The sequence below is a fragment of the Meriones unguiculatus genome, chromosome 15 (assembly GCF_030254825.1).
Source record: "Meriones unguiculatus strain TT.TT164.6M chromosome 15, Bangor_MerUng_6.1, whole genome shotgun sequence".
Lineage (NCBI taxonomy): Eukaryota > Metazoa > Chordata > Mammalia > Rodentia > Muridae > Meriones > Meriones unguiculatus.
In genome coordinates, this window is record NC_083362.1 from 78,090,904 (window position 1) to 78,108,892 (window position 17,989).

At 47.8% G+C, this 17,989-nt stretch overlaps 1 long non-coding RNA gene across 2 annotated transcripts; it reads left to right on the top strand.

Annotated features, from left to right (window-relative positions):
* The first annotated feature begins 7,027 nt into the window (after window positions 1–7,027).
* LOC132648001 (uncharacterized) lies at window positions 7,028–16,672 on the top strand. 2 transcript variants are annotated; one of them, XR_009586326.1, is made up of 4 exons: window positions 7,028–7,120; window positions 8,514–8,576; window positions 8,950–9,090; window positions 16,146–16,672. It is a non-coding gene; the product is annotated as an uncharacterized LOC132648001 (long non-coding RNA). The 2 variants fall into 2 exon arrangements; XR_009586325.1 differs by having other exon boundaries at window positions 8,955–9,090.
* The last annotated feature ends 1,317 nt before the right edge of the window (window positions 16,673–17,989 follow it).

Sequence of the window (17,989 nt, forward strand, 5' to 3'; positions counted from 1 at the left end):
GCAGGTGTACATGCAGTCAGAGAACTCATATACAGTAAATAAATAAATCTTTAAAAAAATAATTATGCTGTGCTATGATTCCCTTCCTGAACCCCAGCCCCATCACTGGCCTGTCTGTTATCTTGACCTGACACTATTATAGCCTTGTTTTTTGTCATCTCTAACACTGGAGTGACTTTTTCGTCCTGTAGTCATCTCCAGAGCTTTCCTCTTCTCAAATAACTCTAGATTATGCCAAGGTGACATAAAACTATCAGTACAGATGGATAGTGCATGGGTAATAATGGGACCAAAGATAGCCTAACATAAATTGCCTCTGGGCTTGCACCATCTCAGCTTCTCCAGCAAGCACATATGTTCATACAACAATATATAGAGATGAAAGTGCTGCAAGGGGACAGGCCCGTGAGGCTCCCCCCAACCTTAGGAGTGGTGTTGGAAGTCTGACAGTGAAAGGAAAGAGCTAGTGAGCCCCACCCTGGGGTCCCCAGCTTCTCAGGAATCCTGGCTCACTACTGGCTCCCACTGATCTGCAATCAGCCACTTCCCACTATCCCTTAGTGACCCCTTAGTGACCCAGCCTGGAGAATCGACTTCTTACAGATCAAGATTACTGCTGCCTTCTCCTTTCATGACTCCTGGCCCCTGGCATTTCCTCCTCATGCCTAAGTTTGCTCTGGGCTGAGAGTTTGGGGACAGGAAGTATGTCCCTCTGTGTAGGACTTACATGAAGTTTGTTAGGTGGGGGTCTCACTAACTACCCTGAGCTGACATCTTAGTTTGGGTTATATTGTTGTGAAGAGACCACGACCATGGCAAATCTTATAAAGTAGATATTTAACAGGGACTGGCTTACAGTTTCAGAGGTTTAGCCCATTATCATCATGGTGGGAAACATGGCAGCGGGCAGGCAGACACGGTGCTGGAGAAGGAGGTCAGAGTTCTACATCTTGATCTGCAGGCAGTAGAAGGAACCTGTGTGCCACACTGGGTGTAGCTTGAGCATAGGAGACCTCAAAGCCCACCCCACAGTGACACACTTCCTCCAACAAGGCCACGCCTCCTAATAGTGTCACTTCCTATGGACCAAGCATTTAAACAGGTAAATCTATGGGGCCCATACATATTCAAACCACTACAGCTGGCCAAGGTATCTTGGAAGCAGCCAGTGACATAGCACAGATTCTGCTGTTGGCCTATACATAGGGAATGAGGGCTAACAAGGATCTGTGAGGATGTGAGTGCTCTACTGGAAGTTAGCACCAGCCCAGGAATTCTTCAGTCTTGCCGAAGACAGACGGACACACAAGCACGGAGACTGAAGCTAGAGGGGTGCTACTGTAAGGTGCTGTGCTGCTCTAAATATTCTGTGGAGGGGCTAAGGTGGGCTTGGATATGCATTAGAGGTGCTGGGGTGTGGTGGCTCAGCTCCATTCCACCACCTCAAACCACCACTGCCAGCTGGCCCCTCCTTCCCTGGTGGCTGCAGCTCTTGCTGAGGGCTTTGAATTCTCCACATTGAGCAGTGGGTTTGTTCCTCACCCTTCAGGCTGGAACTTGTCACCGGGCTTCCCTTCTTAGTGAGCCCTCAGTCCCACTGACATCTTCAGTATCCTCACGTGACTGAGCTTCCTGCTGCTGTTCTCTGGCATCTCTACAACTAAAGAGCACTGACATAATTTTATTTAATCATGCTGCTCCCCCCCCCCAAAAAAAGAGAAAGTGTCAACAAAGAAGCTACATAGGTCATTGTTTTCTAAGTTCATAGTAATAAGACCACAGCCAAGTAGAAAGGCCAACATTTTGGAAGCTGAAAAAGTTACCAGGTTTAAGGAACAAAGAAAATCATTCGGAAATGAGTGAAAGTGAGACTCCCCTTCATATTCTAGAGGGACACAGCCCCTACAGCAAGGGGAAGGCATGCCATAACCCTCAGAGAAGTTAGGGAGGGCTAAGAATGGCTGACATTTAAATCTGGAAAATTAGCAACCAAGCTTGACACGGTGGAGGAAAGAAGGAAGGGGAACAGAAGGACAGAGGGACGGGAGGAAGGAAGATGAAACTCATGAAGCTCAGTTGGTAGTGTCTGCTTGGCATACACCAAGCCCTGAGCTCAAACTCCAGCGCTATATAAAGCAGGCATGGTGATCAGGAGTTCAAAGTCACCTTCAGTTATGTATAGTTAAAAAAGGAGACGTGGTATTTGTTAAATGAAACAAGGTAAAGACACTGAAAAGCAAGTGCATGTTCGCATTCATAAGTGGAATCTTAAAAAGTTGATTTGAATGACTGAGATTCCATCTTTCACTCCTCAGAATAGCTAAAATGAAAAACTCAAGTGACAGCACATGCTGGCATGGATATGAAGCAAGGGGTACAACTATTCCATTGTTGGTGGAGTGCAAATTTGAACAACCACTGTGGAAATCAATCTGAAGGTTTCTCAGAAAATTAGGACTAGATCTACCTCGAGACACAGATATACCACTCCTAGGTACATACCCCCAAAATGTTCCAACACACCACAAGGACACTTGCTCAACCATGTCCATAGCAGCTTTACTTGTGATAGCTGGAATCTGGAAACAACCTAGATATCTCTCAACCAAGAAAAAAAAAAGATAAAAAAACATGGTATATTTACACAATGAAATACGACTCAGCTAGTGAAAGCAAAAAATATGTAATTTTCAGGCAAATGGATATCTTGAGTGAGGTAACCCAGACCCAGAAAGACATGTATGGTATGTACTCATTTATAAGTGGCTATTAGCCATAAAGTACAGGATAACCTTACTACAACCCACAGACTCAAAGGAGCCAAGAAGGGCCCAAGGGAAGATGCTGAATCTCATTCAGAACAGGAAATAAATATCTGAAGTAGATGGAGGGAGGGAACCTGGTAGGAGAAGGGGTGGGGAAGGTAACTGGGATGGGGATCAGGTGTGGAGAAAGCAGGGGTGGGGAGTTTGGGACCAGGAGAGAGAAGGGAAATCAGTGGGGACATATCTCTGGGACAGGGGAGGCTCCTGGGAATTTATGGAGTGACCCTAACTGAGACTTCTAACAGTGGGGGTTAAGGAGCCTGAAGTGGCCTCCTCCAGTAGCCAGGTGGGACTTCCAATGGAGGGAGGGAAACACCAACCCACCCATAAAACCTTAGACCCAAAATTTTTCCCGCTTACAAGAAGTGTAGGGGTAAAGATGGAGCAGAGATTGAGGAATGGTAAACCAATGACTGGCCCAACTGGAGACCTGCCCCAAGGGAGAGAGCCAGGCCCTGTCACTATTAATCATACTCTGCTATGATTGCAGACAGGAGCCTAGTATAACTGCCTCCTTAGAGGCTTCATTCAACAACTAATGGAAACAGATGCAGAGACCCACAGCCAAACAATAGGCCGTGCTCAGGCAGTTCTGTAGAAGAGTGGGGAAAAAGCATTGAGGGAACCAGAGGGGTCAAGGACACCACGAGAAAACCTACAGAATCAACTAACCTGGGCCCATGGGGACCCATAGAGACTGAACCATCAACCAAAGAGCATGCATGGTCTGGATCTAGGCCCCTACATATATGTAGCAGATGTTCAACATGGTCAACATGTCAGTCCCCTAACGATTGGAGGAGGGACTGTCTGACTCCATTGCCTGCCCCTGGATCCCTTCCATTTTGCTGGGCTGCCTTGTCAGGTCTCAGTGGCTTGAGGTGCCTGGATGGGTTGATACCCCTTGAGGTTGGTACTCTCCCCTTCTCTGAGAAGAAGGAGCAGGTAGAATGGGGGGAGGGGTGTTTGAGGATGAGACTGGGAGGGGGGAAGGGGCTGAAATCAGACTGTAAAGCAATTAAATTAATAAATAAATGAAAAATAAGTTAAATTGATAGAAATGGCAGAGCAGTGGTCACTCGGAGCTGGGAAGGCTTGGAGGAAAGGGAGAGAAAGGCAACAATGCAGAAACACAGATGGAAGGGTAAGGTCTACTGCTCTGCTCTGCAGCACAGTGTGGGACTATAGGTAACCATGATTTATTGTACATTTTATACAGAGCCAGCTTACAAAAGCCCCAACGTTCCCAATACAGAGAAACTGTAAGCGTTGTGCTGGGAATGTGGCTCAGTGGTAGAGTGCTGGCCTTGCATGCCCAAGACCAGAGTTCAACTGCCAGCACTGCAATATATATGTATTCTGATATACAGTCTACATATACTCTATATATCTGTTATGTATGTATATATTTGTATGAATAAATCTTTAAGCAAGGGGAAATGTGACTTGCTCTAACTTGATCACTACACCTGGAATACATCAGATTATCATGCTGTATCTCCTAAATATATGCAATTACTACATGCCAATTTCTAATGATGAGGTATTTGATAAGCGTATAAGGCAATAAGCATACAGCAGTGGTGGATGGAACTGAAATGAGTGACAGTGGATTTCCAATAAACTGAGCTATTCTAGCCACTGTCACCGCCCACATTCAGTGTTTGCACAGCGCTTTTTCTCCAGGCGAGGACAAGAGACGCCAGCCGTCAACACCAGAAGGAAGGAAAGGCAAAGACTATTTTCCGGTGAAATATTGTTGCTCCTTAGGAAATTCAAGAGAATAAATAAGAAACATTAGTAAACTTACCAAATACCAGCTCAATCAGAAAAGCAAAAACAAAAAACAACAACAACAAAACCAGCAGCAGCAGCATACACAAACATGCAATGGCAAGGATGAGAATGACAGGCAGGAGAGTGAGCAGCCAGTAAACACTGGAAGACAGGCAAAAAGATGCTCAACCAAAATCAAAATCAGGGGCTGGCAAGATGGCTCAGCAGATAAAGGGGCTTGCCACCAAGCCTGATGACCAGAGTTTGATACCCAGAACTCAATGGAATGAGAGAACCAATTCCTTCCAGTTGTTCTCTGACCTTCACACATTGTGTGTGGCATGTGCATTCACCTGTGTGCACAAATGCACACACACAACAACAACCATATGAATTTTAATGACAATTTAAAATGACGAGATGCTATCTCATGGCACATCTATCTGACCAGGCTAAGCTGGCAAGCTGCTGGCCAAGGCTGAGTCCCACACAGCTAAGGACCAAGGAGTGTTCCCCAATGCCCCAGTGATCCCACTTCAGCACCGGAGCAGAGGCGGATGCTCAGGATGCTCACTGCAGTGTTGTTGAGCATCCCCAAGTGAACCAGGAGAAGACAGGGCAAAGGAAGTGCTCATGTACTTTGCAGTAAGATGATCACACTGCACAGATAAATCCCCCCATACGATGCCGAACGGAGGAAACAAACAGCCATTCACTTTTCACTGCAGACACGGCAGCCAACATTGCTCACGGTATCTACGACAATGTAAAGCCTTGAAGACTTGAATTTAGTGGCCTTCAGCATCATCCTAGAGAGGCTGAGGGCCTGATCTGTTGGTCTATTTCTGGCTTTGATCTTTATTGATAGGTACAACTTCTGTGCATAGAAAGCTCAGCTACATACAATTTAATCAACTTAAATAGCAAGAGGAGGCCTCTCTCCTGCCCCCAGTCAGTGTGTCCCCAGCCCAGAGGTGATCTGGTTCCTGCTCTGGAATCTCACATGGGATCATGCTATTGACACTCCTGTGCATCCTTGGATGGATTCTCTCTACGTGCTTTTAATAGTCACCCAGCCGGCTGGCGTACAGGTTGTTTGCTGCTTCCTCCTGCAGGTATCATCAGTTCTCAGCTTCTCGATGTGTGCTGATCCACTGCTGATCCATTCTTCTGTTTGATTTGTAGGCTTCTCCCAGTCTTTGTAGCTATGGACAATGCTGAGCAGTAGACAGATGTAGCAGCCACAGTTGACTTGAAGGAGCTTCAGGGGTTATCGAAGTGTTCATAGCAATTCCACCCGCAGTGGAAGGTTCAGCTGCTCCACATTCTCACTGGAATTTGGTTTTCTCAGCATGAGTTACTTTAGCCTTTCTAGAAGGTGTGTTTCTAATAAGGCCAAGACTTTTTTGTGTGTGACCAACGATACCGAGAATCTTCTCATATACATCTTTTCATTTGTACAAGTTTCTTTTTGTGAAGGGATTGCTCAAGATTTTGCCTATTACAAACAGAAAGTTGAACATCTGTCTTTTCTTCCTCCTTTCTTTTCTTCCTCCCTCTCTCCCTTCCTTCTTCCATTTTTTTCTTCCTTTTGTTGAATCAGAGTCTCACTATGTAATCACAGCTGGCCTGGAACCCACAGAAGTTTATGTGACTCTGTCTCCTGCATGCAGAGTCCACCTTGCCTGGATATTTGCCTTTTTATGGCTGAATTGTAAGATTCAAATTGTAGATATAATGGATTCATCAGTCACTTAGGTTATCAATATTTCTACCAGTGTGTGATTTCTATATACATTTTATTATATTTTATGTACCTATTTTGTATGTATGTGTGTGTGAAGGTCAGCACACATGTGAAGGTCAGAGGATAGTTCACAGGGTCAGTTTTCTCCTCTCACCGTGTGGGTCCTGAAGATGGATTTCAGGCCATCAAGTTTGGTGGCAGATATCCTTGTGTGCCAAGTATCTTGCCAGCCCAGTTTGTAGCTTTTCTCTTCTACTGATGATGTGCTTGGTGAACAAGTTTTTAATTTACTAGAGCCCAGCTTTTTCCTTTTATCATTAGTACTTTTTATGTGTCTGGAAAAACAAAACAAAACCGTTGGTCTCTAGAGACACAAAGACACCTTTCAATGCCATCTGCTGGCAACCTGTCTGTCAGCTTCAGTGTCTGACAGACCCACAGACTGTTGGTATAATGTTCTTTAAAAATGTATACACCTTACCCTTGTTAATTCAAATGCTGATTTCCCTACCCCCAACTCTCTGGTTTCAATCCGGATATTGTGATACTCATTATAAGCATCCTGTCTCAACTCTTGTGTAAACAGGACAAAATAAAGCAACTAGATACAATGCTGTGCAATGGGAGGAGCCAGAGGACTGGAAAGAGGGGAGGAGCTAGAGAGCAGGAAAGGGTGGAAGGAGAAGGGGTGAGGGGAGAGCAAGGAGAGCAGAGCTGGAGGAGAGACCTTGGAGGATGTGGAGCATGAACCAGACCTAAGATTTCACAAAAAGTAAGTATAATGTGGGAAATCTAAATGTTAGGAAACTGAGGGCTTGGAGGTTTAGGAGGGAGTAAATGTTGCCCAGCATTGTGTTCTAGGTTAACTAAAACCCAGTCTCTGTGGTGATTTGGTTATACAGCTGCTGAGGATTAACAGCAGCATTACCAGAAGATAAACCAATAGTAAATATTAATCGTCTCTTACAACACAGCTTCAGTGTCTGACAGACCCACAGACAAAGCGTGACAAAGCTTCAACTCACTGAAGACGCCTCTCTCCCTCTCTTAGCGCCACTTTTCTCTTAGTGCCTGCCCATCATGCCGCGTCTGTTTGCGAAACTTTGCTCCATTGATCTGTTTGTCTTTTTCTCTTGCCAATGCCACGCTGGCTGGTGACTGCAGCAACTGACAACCATTTCCAAAAGAAAAAAAAAAGAAGAAAGAGAGCAAAAGAGAGAGAGAGAGAGAGAGAGAGAGAGAGAGAGAGAGAGAGAGAGAGAAAGAAAGAAAGAAAGAAAGAAAGAAAGAAAGAAAGAAAGAAAGAAAGAAAGAAAGACTGGGGGCGTGGTGAAAAAACAAGGGAATTCTTAACATTTACTAAATGTGGTGATGGGTACATGATTTTGAAACCTTTAGAATGTTTTGAAACATACGTAGAAGGCAGATTAGATACAATAGCAATGGAATTCTATAAGTCACAGAATAAATCTAACTACAAATAAATAAGACACACACACATGTTGCTTCAACTTATGGTAAGAGAAGGAAGTTATTGGAGGACAAGCTGGGTGCATCCTCCACCCCATGGGCTTGGCCTCATCTGTAGATGGGAATCAGACTCCATCAGAGGTGCTCAGAGGCCCAGCTATCTTGGAACTCACTGTAAGGTCCAAGAAGGCCTCTTGTGGTCAGCTGGTCAGAATGGCCTCTAGCACCTGCCCTATGTAAGGTTGTACTGACAATTGGGGGTCCATCTGCACTGAGATTCTGATCCCACATTCTTTTAGCCCCTTCTAGGGACCCAGCTCACACTGGTTAGAGTCAGGAAGTGACTTTCTCAGCACCCACACTGGAAAACAATCCTGGCCAAGAAAGGCATTCCTGAGCCCCAGACCAGCCCATTCCAGATGATATTTCATGGTTTTGAGATGAAACCTGTCTCTCCAGCCTTGGTCCCTCTGTGTGCAAACCTGGAAGTCTCTGCAGCTCCATAGAAGTGCCATTTCCACCCACACACAGAGCACAAGGGTTCCATCTAACCTCACAGGTCAGAGGATGACAATGCAAAGCCAAACCACCGGCAGACACTGCTGGAATCAAGTCTTTTCTTAGATCTTGGCAGAAGAAACACTGACCTTGGGGGAAGGAGTTTAGGAATCGATTTCTGCTTGTTTGTTTCCCAGGAGGATGTCTAAGGGCAACCAGCCCGAGGCCAGTGATGCTGCGGTCCACCAAGCATTCTCCAGGTAGCACTGATGACTGCTCTCCAGGGCCGGTTCTATCCACCACCATTTTCCCAAGTACAATCACAAAGGTGTGAAGGGGAGAAAGGCCAGGGAGGACAGAAAGGTCAGAGCCAGGGGCACGTTGGGAATACTGGAAATTAAGGCATGGCCTGGGGGAGAATGATGAAAGAGAAATGAAAAGACTCTGCCGGAATCCAGTGATCACATATTCCAAGTCCAGCAAGCAGGAAGGTTCCAAGCAGCATGTCCAGTGTCACACCTTGGACGTCCTCCCAGATAAAGGATAGCTGGGCCCTGAAACCTCAGAACATGGTTTATGGGCTCAAAGCTCAACTTCTAGATGATGGTAACTCTCTGATCTTCTATTTCTGAGACAAGAGGTCTGGGCTCTAGGAGAGGAGACTGCTCTGGAAACCAGGGACAAGGGCAGCATGATGGAGGACAAGGACCATTATCCCAGCCTCACCCACACACTTGCCTCCTTCCTGGAGCTGGCTATTGACCAGGCATTGTGGTAAGTTGCTTCCTAGTGGGGCGGATTCCTTCTCTGCACCAAAGTACTTTATAGGTCTTGGGCTCTCATGTCTCAATGTCTCTCCCTGGTGGGGAAACTGAGGCAGAGTTTGCAAAGAGACCAGTTAGAAAAGTTTTACCAAATCCATGGGTTCAGGCCTGGGTCTTCTATTTACATTGGCATGTTTGCCCCCTGTCCTAGGGGAACATCACTGTTGGGCCTATTTGCCAACCTGTCTTAGGGCTCCTCGCCTCAGGAAATATTTTGTTCCACAGTTCACAAGAGCTAGTTGTGACTGCAAAGTGGGGATGACAGAAATTCCCACCCACTGAGTGGATGACATGCAGCAGGAAGACTTAACCCTTCTGATACAGGTTGTGTAGAGATGGCTAAAATAAAAAGTGTTTGAGCTTAGGGGAGTCAGGAGCCGTAAATCAGGCTTTGGTGGGCACAGGAAGATTGTGCCCACTGTGACTGTTAAGACCAAATTATGGGCAGTCGTAGGCCCTTTGATCCAGCTTCTTCAAGAGGTGCACGGTGTTGAGACAAAGTTTCCTGGTTACTTCCTGTTGCTGAGATTCAATATCCTGGCAAGAGCAATTTGAGAGAGGACTCGCTCATTGAACTCACAGTTCTAGGTGATAGTCCACATGGGAGAAAAGGGTGAAGTCTGGAACTTGAGGTAGCATCACATTCGCAGTCAAGAAGCCAAGAGAGAATTCTGGAATTCAGTCCTCCATCTCCTTTACATACAGTCTAGGATCCAGCCTAGGGAATGGCGCCATCCAGGTGGGTGGATCATCCCCACTCAACCTAATCAAGATAATCTCCCACTGACATCTCTTGACTGTGTTGGTTAGGGTGGGAAGACAAGCCATTTCCTGAGCAGACCTAGGCAGTGTAAGTGGAGAGAGGAGCTGCACAGCAGAATGAGTCCATGCATTGCTCTCCACTTCTTGGCTGTGGATGTGGCTGACCGGATGCCCCAAGCCCTGCTGCCATGATTTTCCTCAACAAGAATTAAGAACTGAAATCAACCCTTTCCCCCTTACTCTGTCTCTTGCCATAATATTTTCTAACAGCAGTAGGAAAAGAATGAGGATTTAAGGCAGTGGCTCTCAACCTTCCTAATACTGCAACCCTTTAATACAGTTCATGTTGTGGTGACTCTAACTATAAAATTATTTCCATTGCTACTTCATAACTGTGATATTGCTATTGTTATAAATCATAACATAAATGTATGTGTTTTCCAGTGGTCGTAGGCCATTGTAAAAGGGCTGTTCAATCTCCCCTCACCCTACCCATAATGGGGCACCACATTAAAACGGTCTCAGCAGGTTGAGGACCACTGACTTAAGGGAAGGAAGGAGTTCCCGTGAGCGCCCTGCCAACCAGAGCTCTGACACCCTAGGACATCTGTAAGTGCCAAGAACAGTCCCACCCTGAGCTCCTGATCCAGGACCCCTGCTCCACCTGCTGTTCCGAACCCCCATTATAATGAGAGAAGCTTCCCAATGTTTCACAGCTGAGGAGACTGAGCCTACTAACACAGCCCGCCCTCATTTGAATCCTGATTCTATCAGTTTAGCTTTCAAAAGATACTTTGCAGACAGTTGGGGGAAAAGTGTCTGTGGACAGACACTTAGATGACCTGGAAGTAACTACATTCACATTTTTGAAGCTGGTAATGACCTTGTCTGCAAGAATTCCCAGTTTGGGATGTACCCTGAAATAGTGTCTAGAGGCTGCTATAAAAACTGCCCAGCAAAGTTAAAGAAAACCCAGAAGAGGTGTCATGAGGAGAGAAACAAAGATGGCAAGACCGCAAGGGGTTGGTGGAGGCTGCTGACAGGGTGGGTGGTACCCCATTCTGTGAGATTTGTATCAGTGGTTGGTTGGAGTCTCAGGTCAAAGGCTGGCAAGGGTCCGACAGGAGACACTGAGGGGCATGTGGGCCCTGGGCCAGGTGGACTGTCTGAGGAAGGCCCCATCTAATGTCTCTCAGAGACTTGAGCCACTTGCCACAGGGCCAAGCCAAGTCCTGATAGAGGGGAGAAATCCCTCCTGTTCCCAACTATGAAAGAAGCCTCCCTGCAAACATGTTCTAATCCAGCAATTCTCATCCTGTGTATGGACAGGGATCACATATCAGATACCCTGCATATTAGATATTTGCATACGATTGATAACAGTAACCACGAAGTAGCAATGAAATAATTTTATGACTGGGGATCACCAGGACATGAGGAACTGTATTAAAGGACCAGAGCATCAGAAAGGTTGAGAACCCCTGCTCTAACAAAGTCCTTATCCTACAGGAAAATAAGATGAGGCTGGCCAAGGGACATGGATTAGCAAGCAGCAGGGTTAGTGTCCCAGTCAGAGATGGAGGATGCCCATATGACAGAAACAGCCACATTCTATAGTGTCCAGGGTCTGGCTAGAGTGCCGATGAAGTGCTGGGCTTCAGTCATGCTGCAGGTGAGCAAAAAGGATATGTCACGGGCCGTCTGAGTGGCACCCATAGGATCTATGTGCTGTGTTGGCTCTCTGCCGCTGGCTAGGTGGGTCTGGGGGACAATGCCCATGTTAGAAATTCCCTTCTAGCTTCTGTGAGGATGGTGGGGTAGAGCACAGAGTCAGAGGGCTCTGGGAGAGTTGGGTTGGCTGGACAAAGAGGCCTGACATAGTTACGTCAGTGAGTGGCAGGAAGCTTCGGGAGCCCACAGGTACATCCACCAGCACCTTCGCTGGGGCTTTGAGACCTCCAAAGCCACCTGGTCATCTCTGAGCGGCTCTACTGGAGACACAAGCCCCTGCAGGCCCTTTCCGTTCTGCCCATTGCTCCAGGCAGTCCTCGTCATAGAGGTATGCTCCTGGCTTAGAGCCTGGCCTGATGCCCATATCCCAGGCCTATTTGCTCCTCTCTAGAGGCTGTTCCATCAGCAGAAGTGAAGGCACATGACTGCCTCTCTGCTCTGGATGTTTCTGCTTGCCAACCCCTGACCTAACTGGGTCAGTAAGAGGTGAGGCTCCCTGCTCTGCCATTCAGGAATCACGTCACCTGTCACCGCTTCACGTATTTGTATGCTCACAGACTCTGCCTGCCAGAGGCTGCTGCCACTGGCTCAGAATTTCTTGCACAGGAGGTCTGTTGTCCAGCTTCCCAGGTTGCCTTCTTAGAAATCGATCGCAGGACCTGCGCACACATGCCATGGCCAGGGCACTGTGCAGGGCTGGCAACAGGTACAGGTCCTCTTTGGACCTTTCTGTGTCCCTCCATGTTATGAGTTGGAAGTGCATCTACCCCACAAATGTCCAAGGGTTAAGGGCTTGCCTTCGCTAGTAGACCCAGTCCTTGAGAGGAATTTGGGTCATGGACTCTGAGCTAATCAATGGATTAATTTACTGATGGATGATGGAAACCCTCGAAGGTCAGTAGCGTCATGTTCCTAGGGGACTTTCTCTTGCCCTGGGCCCTCTGTTTCTCAGCATCTTTGGCTGCTATGTGACGAGCAGGGTCTTCAGCCCCATGCTCTGGAGACCATGATGCTCTGCTTCACCGAAGGCCTGGAAATACCTGAGCTGATTGTGAACTGAGACTCCTGAAGCACAGAGAAAAATAAACTTTTCTTCAAACCATCTGCTTCCTATATTTGTCACAGTGCTTTTTTAAAAGTCTGTAAAGAATACTCTTCAGCTCATGCATCATTGCCTGGAATTCTTCTTGCCTTTAAAAGGAGCAAAAGATGGCTTACCTGTGAGGAAGGGTGTGTGACAGGCGTTTGCTACAGTACAGCCACTAGGTGTCGCTGTTTTCCCGTGTCCCAGCTGATAGCTCCTTGGGTAGCATAGGTCCAGCACAGGCTTCTCAGCCTCGTGATCCCCAGCCCTGGAGATCCCTCTGAACCCTCTTGTCCTGTGCTGCAGCACTGGCCACTCTGGCACCCTCAGATCTGCTTCTAACGTGCCACTTAGGTGCCTGCTATGATGAGGCTATAGTCTTCTGGCATACAATCATGGTATCTCTTGGGGACTTTCTTGGCTGTGAGAACAGGATGCACACTCCTTTTTAATTTGCTAGAATGATCCACTCACAGCTGTGACTTATTACAAGGAAAAGGTACAAAGTTCAAGTCGCAGAGACAGAAGACACTAAGACCAGGGGAGCCTTGGAGGATTAGTAGAACCCAAAATAGGGTCAGGAGATCCTAAGGGAAGCACAAGAAAGCTGGGGAGAGCCTGTGGGCAGTCGAAAGATCCCAGGGATGGTCAGGAGAGACCAGGGAGGATCAAGGAGGGTCAAGAGAATCCTAGGAGAACCTAGAGAGGGTCAGGGGATCCCAAGGAAGGCCAGGGGAGAACAGGAGTGAGGAAGGACCAGGGGAACCCCAGGGAAGTCCAAGGAAAGCTAGAGGAGCCCAAAGGATGGCCAGGGAATCCTAGGAAAGTTCAGGGAGATGGGGGAGGGTGAGAGGAATCCCACAGGAGACCGTAGGAGCTCAGGGGAGCCCAGGGAAGGTCAGGAGAATCTAGGGAAGGCTAGAAGAGCCAAAGAAAGGTTCAGGGATCCCAGGGGAGGTAGGGAGCCCAAAGGGCAATGGATCTCCAACATCTTCTCTCAAGTTCTATCTGTCAATCTTCCCAAATACATCAGATGCTGATGGACAGTTCCCAGCTCCTGAGCTCTCCCCCCTACCATCCCCTGCCCAACAAACACACACACACACACACACACACACACACACACACACACACCACATATGTCCCAGCACAGGTTAAGACAGTGGACCTGAACCTGATTCTCTGGCTCTTGGACAGTGTCCCTCAGTGCTCTGAGTGGTCAGGAACAGCAGAAGAACTATAGAGCCAGGACTATAGTTCTCAGGATTAGTAGCCTTCACAGCCACAGGAAGCCTTGAGACCTTTCCATAGAAACCGGGGGAGGAGGGGAATTGCTCCCAAGGCAAGGCTGGGAGTGGCAGAACACCTGTCTGGTTACTCAGCCTGCGCTTATCTGGCAGGCAGCCATAGGCATTGTACATTCTCGCTGCGGTTTGATATTGACATAGTACTCAGTAGTGTGTGAGAACTGTGAGAGTTTGAATGAGGAATTCTCCCCTCTCCTGATGTGTTCCCTGCCTCAAAGTTTCAAAAGTTCTTGGGGGTTGACCAAGCAAAAGAACAATGCAAGGCTGTGAAAGAGACAGTGGTGGCCCGCTGAGGAGCAGGTAAATGTGAGCTGTGGAGTCATGATGAAGCAAGGAAACCATGAAGAGAGCACCCACTGAGGCCTGAGGAGCCAGGTGGGGTGGCTGTGAGGTAGGATGTGAGAGCAGTGCACTTCAGAGCTCAGTACCTACAGGTACTGGTGACAAAACCCTAGGGGAGACAGGCTTTAAAGCTGGCTAATGCCCTCCCGTACCCCTGTGGCTATGACGACAAATGCCCAAGCTGTCCAGATCAAGGTGTCTGCAGGCCCATCTCTGAAGCCTCTAGGATAGCATCTTTCTTCCTTCATTTACTTTCTGTGACTGTAACTGTTCTAAGCTGTGGCTGCCTCACCAGCTTTCTGAGTTGTCGTTGCCTGACACAGTGTTCTTCTGTGTTTGTGAGTGTATCTATGTGTCCATGTAGATTCTGTGTGTCTATGCCTCTGTGTGTGTGTGTGTGTGTGTGCATGTGTCCATGCCCCTCTTTGTGTAGCTGTGTGTGCCTCTCTCCTCTCCCCCTACTTCTCTCTCTCTCTCTGTAAATTCCATTTTCTTATAGGGTTAGCAGCCATAGCATTAGGCCCACCCTAATGCAGGCTAGCCCATCTTACCACATCTGCAAATACCTAAATACAAGATCATCATCAGAAGTATCAGGGCTCAGAACTAGAACACATATTTGGGGGACACAAGCCAACACACAGCATCCATAACCAAGAGTGTCCAAGACTGGTGTGGACTTTGCCCATTTCCTGGGCAGTACTGAGACACCAGCTTCCATGCATGTATGGACTCCAGATGTGAGTGCCTGGCTGGGACAGCAGGCCCACTTGCCCAGAAGGTACCTTGGGAAATTCCACCTTCCAGTTTGGAGTCTATGTCACTGGCCAGAAAAGAATGATAGACTATTATGTGGGTAGGAGTGGAGATCTTGCAGGTTTGTGGGGTCCAGGCCTCTGAGATCACATCCAGAGATCCAGCAGAAAATATCCTCTGTAGTCTCCTTGGCCTTGATGTAGTCTCCAAAGCCCTTGATGCTTGAGTCCTACTCCTGCTTTAGGACTAAGGACACTGAGTCCAGATCTCAGAATGTAGGGCAAAAGTGATCCCATGTGACCCTCCCTACACCACCACCTTCAGGAGGTCATGCCTCACTCCCTCCAAGCCCACCAGGAACTTTCTTCCACAGCCCTAGGGGTGGGGTGGGCATTGGGAAGGTCTTGATGATAGAGTTGAGGATTCCCAGTTCTAGGAACCCAGACTGGACCCTAGTAGGCTGTGCCCCACCCAGAAAAACATGCTTGGACCAGTCGGGCTAGGGAGAGGAACGCTGATTGCTTCCTGGAAAACCCCTAATATTCCAGCTCCTGAGTTTTCAGTGTTTAGGGGTTAACCAAGATTCCTATGGAGGATCTCTACCCCTTGCCTAGGGAGGGATGTCCCATGCCTGTCAAGGGTGGTGTGAGGAGTGAGCATTGTTTCATGGTGATGGGGTCCAGGAGGAAGAATTGGTTCCAACTTTGAACCCCTGTTTGCCATGTGACCCAAGTCACCCTTTTGAGACAGAGCACCTCTGCCCTTGCCTGGAGATTTAACTTTAACTGGCTAGGAAAGTTAAGGCTTGTATAAGGCAAGAAAGAATGGTAAGAGCATAATATGGGTCAGAACAATGCTCTGAATAAACAGGAAGCCACCAGGGCCTGGGGAAAGATGGGTCAGGATAAATCTCAGCTCTTTTTCTAATGTTTAAGCTGTCTCTAACATGTTTTTAATTATCTTTTTTGAATTTTATGGATGAATAGTGCATTTACAACTTTCCCCTCCCTTTTCTCCCTCCAGCTCGTCCCAAGCCCCGTAACCTTGGATCCCTGAGTCAGGATGTGACACCTCTGTTCAAAGAAGTCCAGCCCTGAGCTTCCTTTTTCTAGATGGATTTCAGGCCTTCTACTGTCATCTCTCCCATGCTGAGTCTGGCATGTGTGTCTACATTTCATGTCTGAGTGCCTTGTGTCCTGAGCGTATAGGTGAGGAAACTTAGCCAAATTCAATAAATGGTCAGGACATTGGCCTGTGGTACTTACCACCATCCACCAAAACAGGGTTGGTGGCTCTGGTCAGGAGCTGCTTGGTGAGACTGATCTTGAGGGATTCATACCTGGTGAAGACCAACTTTTGCCACACAGACCCTGACCTGAAGAGAGCGGCTTGGGCCAGGCCCCTCTGCACAGCAGAGCACACAGAGCTCTGCAGCACGCAGAGCACACAGCAGTCAGATCATAGGCACAGGAAGTTCCCCCCTTCAGCTAAAGCTGTGGGTTTGGAGGTGGGAATAAGGGAGAAATTGGTTGGGAAAGAAGGGCATGGATTTGATCAAAACACATTACATTAGTGTATAACATTCTCAAATAGTAAAAGCCACTCCTTTAAATCAGAAAATTCATAAATAAATCTCTTAATAAAGATTCTAAAGACAAAATACTGTATGTTTTTTGGGTTTTGCATGTTGATAACTAAACAGTGTTCATTGCAAATATCTATTTATACTGGCTTTCAGAGATATGAACTCTTTGGTCTCAATGGCCACTCCAGCCTGGAAATCACAGAACAGTGCCTCTTGGAGATGTTCGCAGGAGCAGACAGCCTGTGGGAGAAGTACGGGGCCCTACAGCAGAAACAGAGGACATTAAAGCTTATGTGGCACACTCTGAAGCCACAGGACACACTATGCAGCATACAAATTCTGGACCCACAGCTGTCTTCACTGTTTCAAATCATGGTATGGAATAAAAAGTGCTGGGCCCTGCTTGGGACTGTTTGGAGAACTAGGACCCTCCTGGGACCTCTCAGCCACCCAGGTTCTAATGTGGATCTGACACATCCACCCTTGGACACACAGCTGGCCAAGGCCCATCTGTGACACACTTGTGGCTTGCATTTGATACATCAGCTCCAGGACGCTTCTTTCAGCTTCATGTAGAGATGAGCCAGGCCCACGTAGTCCTTATCTCCGAGGAAACCGAGGTCGTTACCTGAACTGATGTTTGCTCTTGTCAGTGCCCAGCTCCCAATCAGTGTAGGGCCTGTGACAACACCCACCCAGGGTTGCAACAGCTCCTCTGGCTTGTGGCTCTGTCAGCACAGGTGAGCCTGCTTCAGCCCTGAGCAAAGTGCATGCCTTCCTGGCTCAAGATGGGCTGTGCGCACAACCCTATGAGTGGCCCTTCATTTTCTTTACCTCCTGTGAACCATACTGCGCACGCAGAGCTGCACAGTGCTTGTGAGGGCAGTCCTGGCAGGAAGGGACAGGCGGTAAACACAGTACTACATGTGTGGCCTGAAGGAGGTGCCTTCAGTCTGGAGAAAGATACCCAAAAGCATGTAGACATGATGGCCGGTTCCCAGCATTCCCAGCAGAAGCAGTTCCCAGCAGAAGCAGGGCTAAGAAAGGGGCAAGCATTCCGGGCAGAAAGACCACTGTGCGCAGGATTTCAGATGCATCTGCCAGCAGAGCAGAGGCAGAATGTGAGGCTGTGAAGGAGACAAAGCCACCCAAGATCCAAAGAGCCAGCAGAAAACAATGGTCCAGAAAACCCTGGGATTAGGGCTTGGTGGACCTGGGGTAGGGGCCGTGGAGGAAAGAGGAGGCCAGAGGCAAGGAGGCTACAGCGGAGTTGAGCTGAGTG